The following is a 9,278-nucleotide window of genomic DNA, read 5'->3' on the forward strand; positions in this document are numbered from 1 at the left end:
GGATTGATGATGTGCAAGAGTAGCGCGAAAACCACGTGACAAGGAAAATTACAAGACATTTTGAAATGATGGTTTAATTTCCAAGCTTTCTTTTCAACTTGTGCTTTCTCTTTCAGCCATTACAGGCAAGTAGAAGAGATTTGATTATCTTGTTTCCTGTGAAAGGTTATTTAGCTCCTCAATCCCATTAAGTCACTTTCTGCACTCCAGTGCGCTGAGACTTCACCAGGTTATCAGCCCAGGAAGAGTAAATGGAGACACCAGGATCAGATTTCTAAAGGAAGGAAAGTTAAAGCAAAGTTTGAAAGCGGTGACAGCCAACAGCCAGGAGCTTAGGAACTCAATTAAACTGAAAGACAACTATCTCATTATCTCATTCCGAAATGATCTAAATACATAAGAATCTCAAAGTTTTAAATAAACTTGTCCTACTGACTGTCTAGATGACTGAATTTCCCTTCTCAAAAAGTTTTTAAACACCCACTTTTGTATTTATTTATTCTAAGCGCAAAGCAGCTACAATAATTATGCTGTCAGATTCAGAAAGCTAATGAGGAGTCAGCAAATGGAGGGTTTTGCATTTGTGAGATTGCTGCAGGAGAACCACTCGGCTGCTTTTTTCCTTCTTTCTTTTTTTTTTTTTTTTTTCTCCTCTTGTTTTCTTTTTCTTTTTCTGTGAGTTGGGAAGGAGAGTCGGGCAGTCCATGGCCAAATTGAAATCCCTTTGATTAACTGGTTGCTTTCCCAGCACTGTTCTGCCACATGTTTCTCTCTCTCTCTCTCTCTCTCTCACATCCTCCCACCCCCCATCTCTCTTTTTCTTCCTCTCTCTCTCTCTCTCCCCCTCTCTCTGTCTTTGTCTCTTTCTCTCCCTCCCTCTTTTTTGCTCTCTCCCTCTCTCTCTCCGCCTCCCTGCCCCGCCTCCCTCATTGCTGTTGAGCTGTTGCTTTTGAGGGACATCTTCATGCCACTGTCCCCAAGGTAAGAGGACACTTCTCCCTGAGGGACGTTCCCAAAATGGTTTGGACTTGAGTCGATTTGAGAGTAATCTGTAAAGTTTAATATGCACTGTTTATTTGAACTGTTTGACTGTTTACAATATGACCCGAGATAAAAGAAAGTAGACTACAAAATTGCGCGTTATAATGTACCTGGGAAAATACATTATGCATATCAACAAGACTTGAGGTCTCGCCTTTCCAGTCTAGCAAATATGTAACTCCAAACCAAAGGAGTCAGGGCCACAGCTTACCCAAGGTAGCCAAGACAGAGTAAGCATTGCAGGTTTATTTCTTCCCTTTGGGTGTGAATAGCTTCCAGCAAACAATATTATTACGGCATTTTATGCTTTCGGTGCACCAAAGCTAGAGCTTCTCTTTTTTTTGTGAAACTGTGTGGTATTCAGAGCAACCCAGTTTGTGCAGCTTGTGAACCTTGGAAAAGCAGTGCCCAAGTGGAAGGATGTCTTGAGCAGGTTTTGTGGATGTGCTTTGGTAACAATGTGGCTGTTGCCCCCGATGTTTTTCTCAGATGGTATCTGTGCTAATGCTTGTAACAATGGCTACTGGTTATTAAAGATACATGGTGTATCAGAGCAACCCAAGATGTTTGGCACGTATTATCTTCTCTAAGCTGAGAGCAATCTGCCCGCAAGTTTTCTTATCCCCATTTTGCAGATGAGCCCCTTAAAATGTTAACTTTTAGAGGACGTGGCCCATACGTTTAGCATAGTAAAGCACCCAGGGACAACCCACATTTAACAAACACAGGCATTTATAAAAATGCAAACTGTCAGCATTCTGAGCTAACCAAATACATGAGTCTGAGGGCATAGGTAATATACATATATTTCAAAAACATTTTTTAATCTACAAAAGTTGCACCGTAGAGTCTATTTAAATGGATTGCCAAATATATCTAATGTCACAGAAATTTGAAACTTTCCAAAACATTATCTAGCCCAGCACCATGCTCACTGCCTGTCATCACTGGGACTCGTGTCCAGACTCCTTGGCTTGATTTTGGCCCTTGTTGTTAGTGTGTGTGTGGCTCCCAGTTCTTCTCCTATTTTGACCACCTTCAGCACCAAGGTGCCTTACCCAAGTGTTCATTTGGTAAATATGCATTGAAGTGAATTGAATTGAAGTGAATTGAATAGGAGGCACTTGACAGCTATTCAGTAATGTGAGTTATCCATGAGTCAGTATAAATTATTGGTGTATGAGTCTGGTTCACGTTTTGATGTCTCTTCAGGTGACAAATATTACAACAGACATAAAAAATACACCGTGAAAAATCCCAGGAAATAATATGTTGGTGCTTTTCTCTTTTCTTCCCTACAGTGGAGTCTTTATTTACAGTTTCAGGAGTGAGGCTAAAGCCAGAAATGTGTGACCTTTTGGCCTCCTACCGGAAAGGTCACCACCTAGCCGGGTTTAGCAAATGCTGGTGAAAAGAAAGGGCGAGATCACCAAGATTTTCCAGGTAAGTGGTTCCAGCTGTGTGGCTCCTTATGGATGGAACTGAAAATCAACCACTGTCCAGTGAAGACCTGGTTCATGGGTTCAGAGCACCTCTGTTCTGTGCCTGGCTCTTCATTCCCACTCTGGGCACAGAGACCTAGGCCTCACAGGCTGTGAAAGGAGGATGGCAGTGTGCATCAGCTCCCGCTGCCAGGGGACTGGTAAGACTCCTGAGACAACCCTTACACGTCACTGTAAGGCCTTGAGCTGACACACTGGAATACAGGACTCCACTGGCATGTTAAATTCCCTTAACTACGTAGTTCTCGCTGTCAGCTGATAGGACAAAATCAGAGGTCAGGGTGACCAACTGTCCCATTTGCTCGAGACCAAGGGGTGTCCCGGGATGTGGGATGTTCGGTGCCAAAATTGACACAGTTCCGGGTAAACCAGGATGGTTGGTCACCATAGTGCTGCAATTTACCACCTAGCCTGCCCCCAGGTGCCAGAGCAGACCTGGTTCAGAGTCCAGCCCCACCCAGGAGGTGGTTTCGGAGGCCTGTGAGTGTCCAGTCATCACTGCTACAGGCTTCTTAGGCTACACCTTTTTGCACCATTGGTTACAGGGAGTCCTCTCCAGGGTGAGCTCTGGGAACCATGAGGACCTGATAGGGAGGGAGGAGCCATCCTCAAATGTCACAGACTCAGCTGCTCTCAGGAGTCTCCTCCATCAGCCCAGGGCAACCCAGCCTTCCAAGGTAATCTTGAAGAGGAAGGGGCGCTGTAGAGGATTTCCCCAAAGCTACCACATCCTAAAGAGTTCTGCTGGTAGGCACAGGAAGCAGGTGGGACAACTCCAAAAGCCACCATAGTATAGACATCCCTAGACCTTACAAGAGCACTCATCCTGGGCCTTCCATGGTGGGTAGAGGGGACAGCAATCTAGATAGAGGAATCAAGGTGAGACCCATGCACACAGCCAGCCAGCCAGCCCTGTAAGTGACCCTGGCTATATCCCAGACCACAGTCATTAACCTATGATTTGGCCATGCCTCTGGCAACCACAGCTTGCTGTGCTTCCTAGCAGAACTTTTGGGGCCTAGATGGTAATGACTGGCATACTCCCTGCACCACCCCTGCCCCAATGTCATTCACATGGCAGGATTCAGCTCTTTGCCAGTTTCTCTGTTAAAGGCATATACGCATCAAGAATGTCTGCCTTTTGGATCTTCTAAGATCATTGTATTTAGAAATTTGGAAAGATCAGGGAAGTTTAGAATTATAGCTCTTCGTCAGAGCATTTTATGAAATACTGAAGTTTATATTTTGACGATATAAAATTGGAATTACTATAGGCAATACAATAATAACATGGTATTTCCCAAGTAAAATATTTTCTAGAGCAGAAATTTTACTGTGTAATTATGCCATTTTAAACCCACCAGTTATGAGAATAGGGTATACTTTAGGATTTGCCCTTCATAAAATTATCAAAGACATTGATGGAAATGGTCTCATATGGTGGTGCCCCATAAGAAATAACAATTATTTCTATTGTTATTTTGTTTTACTAACCTGCCAGAAGGTAGGGAGCTTACCCTGCCTCTCTGAACTACAGTCAGTTTCTGCAAAGAATCATTCATTACCTGTAGATGTAAATTGGTCACAATAGAAAATCAATTAAAAGCAGCGTGACAAACTTGGCGTCTGTGCCAGCCATTGAGGAAGGGAGGGGGCAGGTGGAATGTGCACTGGAGTAATCTCCCGATGTCCCTGGGCCCTTGGTACTAATGTAAGGAGATAAAACCCATAGGAGATGAACCACAACAGGGAGAAGCTGGAGCAATTAAACTGTTTAATAAACGGCTTGGGATCAGCAAAATCTGGGAGTGCTGGAGTTAGGGACTAAAAGTGGTAATCACATGGACACTTGGGGCCTGTAAATCTTTTCCACTAAATTGAATTTATGTTAAAATATTCACTTTTCAGGATATTCAAAATGTAAATTGGGATATTAGGACTTATAACTAGCAGCAATGCCTGAAAATTAAGACTCTTAAAAGATCCTCAAAATGTCAGTTTCAGGTATGGAAAAACTGTATGCTAATGTCTACAATAGAGAAATGGAACTAAAATTTACTGGGTATATACCATGTGCCAGGCACTTTACACATATTATTTCAAAGCTTGGTGTGTTTTGAATAGTTAGGGTGTGGTGAGGTATAACGATAGTTTGTACATTTGGAGATAGATTTTGATTACCAGGGGTAAGATGCTGCCTCTGTTAAAATTTATTATCACCTTTTCTATCTGTCTATCCATCTATATTTATATATAATTCCATCAATAACTTTGCAATAATATTTAACAGGTTTCCTTACTCAATCTGTTATTCATGATTCTGATTTTTTTATTCTTCATTCACTTCCAGGGCTACTGTATTGCTGTTTCCGTTTTAATTTGCTTCCACTTACTAAGAAGCTTCAAATCTAACTCCACACTGGACCAAGGATTTTATACCATCACCTGTGATGTGGAATATTTTAAATATGATGTTCAAGGCAACAGTGCATAATACTTGAGGAAAAAGCAATGAAAGGTTATTGCTGTTGTCATTTGCCTAGAATTTAACAGTGATTGGCTCAAAAATTAGACATAGATTGAAATCATCTGAGAAGAGAACTTCTGAATAATTTCATTCATTTCGTTATTTGATAGAGTGATCCCTGGGCCAGGAGGAGAACAGGACAGACGGGAGACAACAATTGAAAGACTTTGGAGACAGAGCTGGTGCTTACAGAGGCCTGTCACTCCTGTGGTCACTTACAATTTCCCGCAACAAAAGGACTTCTGTGGCAAGGAGAGGATTAGTCTAAAGTTTAGAAAAGTCTCCAGGGAAGGTGGTTTCTTGGATAAAGTTGTCAACAAAAGGAGTCTTGCTTAAGACTCTTTGTTATGATTTCTTGGGGGCGCTTCTTCCTTCACTAACTGGATTGTCAAAACACATTACCACCCCATCCCAGCCAGATTTTGGGAGTTTGGATTGAGCTGCTGGTTAGAATTAAATTTCAGGCTGTCTCCTTCTACTGAATCCTAATTGTCTGTGATGACAGCAAAAGTGATGAGTAATCTCAGCTCTGATTTGATGGCAGAGATACTGAATAGATAGATAAGAGCAAAGAGTTCCAAAGCTGTAATTCAAGTCCTGTTGCACCATGAGATACACATGCTTGTGTGCACACACATAAGCCTCAAATAAAATGAGAGATCTGTCTCGGCTAACATGTGTTTCATTTTCTACAATGGGTCCTTCTAAAAGAAGCCGGGGAAACTCAAATTACTTCGTCTGGGGATGATCTACTCAGGAAATGTAGTAGCCTAGAAACCAGAGACTGCTATATAGCCTTTAGAAGAACAAGGAGGAACTAATTAAGAGAGAATTTAAAAATAGTACCTATGCACTCAGAGTCTGAGATGGAAGGAGGAAAAATGTACACAGATAGTCCAAAGAAATCTACCTTACTGAGTATTTGATTTTAGTAAGGCATTTGACAAAGCCTGTCCAGATATACCTGAAAGATGAAACTGTGTGGGCTGGATGATGAGGCAGATATATGTGCCCAAAGAACAGTGGCCTTACTGGAGAAAGGCCAGCAGTGGTGTGGTACAAGTTTCAGCCCTAAGTCCTATTCTGGTCAAATGTTTTTATTATTAATCACTTGAATAAAACTAGAGAAGGCACACAATTTATTCATATAACTCATTAAAGTAAGTACTGTTATTACTCATTTATTACTTCCATTTTACAAAAGAGGAAACTGAGGCTCAGAGAAGTTAACTAACTCCTTTGTGGTAGTACAGCAGAGGTAAGGTACACACCTGAGGTCTGGCAGTCTCCAATGTCTGTGATCTTTCCAGTAATCACGTACCTATCAAATCTGTAGAATGCACAACTCTTGAAGAGGCAGCTGATATTTAACATTGGATCATGATTCAAAAGCCTGAGATCTTGCTAAAAGCTAATGTGTAGCATTACACACCTATTAGAATGATCAAATTCCAGAACACTGACAGCACCAAATGCTGCCAGGGATGTGGAGCAACAGGAACTCTCATTGTTGGTGGAAGTGCAAAACGGTACAGCCACTTTAGAAGACCGTTTGGCAGTTTCTTACAAAACTAAGCATACTCTTACCATAGATCCAGCAATCATGCTCCTTTGTATTTACCCAAAGGAGTTGAAAAGTTATGTCTACACAAAAACCTGCACACAGATGTTAATAGCAGCTTTATTCATAATCGCCAAAACTTTAAAACAACCAAGATGTCCTTCTGTAGATAAGTGGATAAATAGACTGTGGTACATCCAGACAATAGAATATTATTCAACACTAAAAAGAAATGGAGCTATCAAGCCATGAAAAGACGTGGAGGAACCCTAACTGAATATTACTAAGTGAAAGAAGCCGATCTGAAAGTCACTTACTACATCATTACAACTATTTGACATTCTGGAAAAGGCAAAACTATAGAGACAGTAAAAAGATCCGTGGTTGCTAGGGGAGGGAGGGAATGTTGAATAGATGGTGCACAGAGGATTTTTAGGACAGGGTAACTATGTATGATACTATAAATGGTGGATACAGATATACGTCATTCATCAAAAATTTGTCCAAACCCATAGAATATACAACACCAAGAATGAATCCTAATGTAAAACGGACTTTGGATGATAATGATGAGTCAATGTAGGTTCATACAGTGTAACAACCGTAGCACTCTGTGGAGGGTGTCGGTAATGGGGCAGGCTGTGCATGTGGGGGGGAGGGGTGTATGGGAGCTCTCTGTACCTTCTGCTGAATATTGCTGTGAACCTAAAATTGCTCTGAAAAATAAAGTCTATTAAAACCAAACCAAAAAAAAAAAAAAAAACCCTAGAAAATAAAAAAAGCTGATGAGCAACAGCCAATACATTCCTATCAAATTTCATCTGGTTTAATTTCTTACACTTTAGGCTTAAAATGTCAACAAGTTAAGTAAGGCTTAGTGGAAGTTGGCACTTTTAAGTATAATATGAATTAATAGTATGTCTGGCTGCCCACAAAAGATAATGCTAATACTTGTGGGTGATATAAATGAAGGAATAAGAGGGTGTCCCAGAGAAGGGAATTAGTCAGATCACATCTTAATTATTGTTAAATTTCACTCTACCCATCACACTTTAAAAGAAACATCATATTGAAGTAAATATTTATTGTGCATCTATTGGTTTTCAGATTTAATCCTGTTTAATCCTCTTAACAAGTAAGAGGTAGGTGTAATTATTCTCCGCCTTGCAGAGAAGAACACAGAACTGAATTTAAGCATCTAGGATTTGATGCTCAGACTCCATCCCCAAAGTCTGGGCTGCACGCTCCAAGGAGGGCTGCTAGGAGAACAGAGGGTACAGAGAGCAGGGCACAAGAAGGAATACTCCAAAAAGGGAAAACGCAGGGGCAGAGAAATTCCCTTCAAGGAATTGAGGGTTCTCATGGAGCAAAGGGGCTGGCTCTCTGCTGGGTGGCTGTAGAGCCGGGACAAATACGTACATTGAAAGCTCAGAGATGATATTTTTGATACAGCAGGAAGAGTTCTCCAAAAATTTCACCTGTCCACCAATGAAATGAGCTCCCACAGCAGTAGTAGACTTCCTTTGTGCCCCAAAAGAGATAGAAAGCTGTAGGAGGGATTCCCATATTGGAAATTAGAATAGCTGACCCCTAAGGTCCCATCTAATTCAAAGATGTCTAATAAGGGCTTTTGAAGAGCTGTGGACAGACTATACCTGGAATTATAGTAAGATCCTATTGTTGTAAGAACAGGTAGGCTCGTTTTTGGGTTTTTTTTAAGGATTTTTTAAAAAGTAAAAATTGACAAAATTATTCTCTTTAATTATAATGGAAGATAAATCATGCTTGTGTTTCCTTCTTTTTCTCCTTTAATGAATGGATTTGCCTATTCAAGAGCTTAATAAAAATTATATATGAAACACCAAAACATTATTCTAATCTTCGTTTCTTCCTTGATTCTGTCAAAGGAGCATTCCTGGTGTTTGTGCATATTTTTTTCCTCCCATGTTTTTGTTGATTCCTTTGTATAGGCATATACCTGACTTTAAAAAACATGAGCTATTTTTGTTCAGTTAGATGTATTAGTTATTTAATAATGCTTACTATTTCAGTCACTAGTGCTACTCACCTAGTATTTCTGTCTCCCAGACTCCATAATTGGATGGCACTTCCTGGCTCTCTGGTGGATGAATAGGGCTGTATGATTAGTGCTGGCCAATGAATTGTGAGTGGAAGTGATAGGTATCACTTCTGAATCAAGCATTTATTTGATTGCCAGTGCAAGACCCTCCAGATCTCTCTTTATTTTTCCCTCTGTTACAGTGACCAGCAGCATTCAAGATGGTCCCAGAATGAAAGGATGTAGAACGGAGTCCCCAGATGATGTATAATGAATATATAGTGAGAAAGAGAAATAAAACTTTGTTTTAATTCATTAATATTTGGAGATTATTTGTTACTGCAGTATCACCTAGCCTATCCTGACTATTCTAGGACACATAAAACATGTTGGTCTCTGTCCAACATGGCAGTTACTACCTACATGTGACTATTTATATTTAAATTTAATCAAGATCAAATTTAGTTCCTCAGTCACACTAACCACATTTCAAGGCCTCCATAGCCACATGTGGCTAGTGGCTACCATAATGCACAATGCAGATATAGAACATTTCCATTATTGCAGAAAGTTTTGCTGAACAGTGCT

The 9,278-nt window shown here is 40.6% G+C and overlaps 1 long non-coding RNA gene across 2 annotated transcripts; it reads left to right on the forward strand.

Moving 5' to 3' along the window:
- Positions 1-922: 922 nt before the first annotated feature.
- On the forward strand, positions 923-5,744 carry LOC132368634 (uncharacterized). Of its 2 annotated transcripts, XR_009504142.1 has the most exons (4): positions 923-981; positions 2,343-2,484; positions 4,894-5,061; positions 5,181-5,744. It is a non-coding gene; the product is annotated as an uncharacterized LOC132368634 (long non-coding RNA). The 2 variants fall into 2 exon arrangements; XR_009504141.1 differs by having other exon boundaries at positions 4,894-5,744.
- The last annotated feature ends 3,534 nt before the right edge of the window (positions 5,745-9,278 follow it).

This window comes from Balaenoptera ricei, chromosome 7, assembly GCF_028023285.1.
Source record: "Balaenoptera ricei isolate mBalRic1 chromosome 7, mBalRic1.hap2, whole genome shotgun sequence".
Taxonomy (NCBI): Eukaryota; Metazoa; Chordata; class Mammalia; order Artiodactyla; family Balaenopteridae; genus Balaenoptera; species Balaenoptera ricei.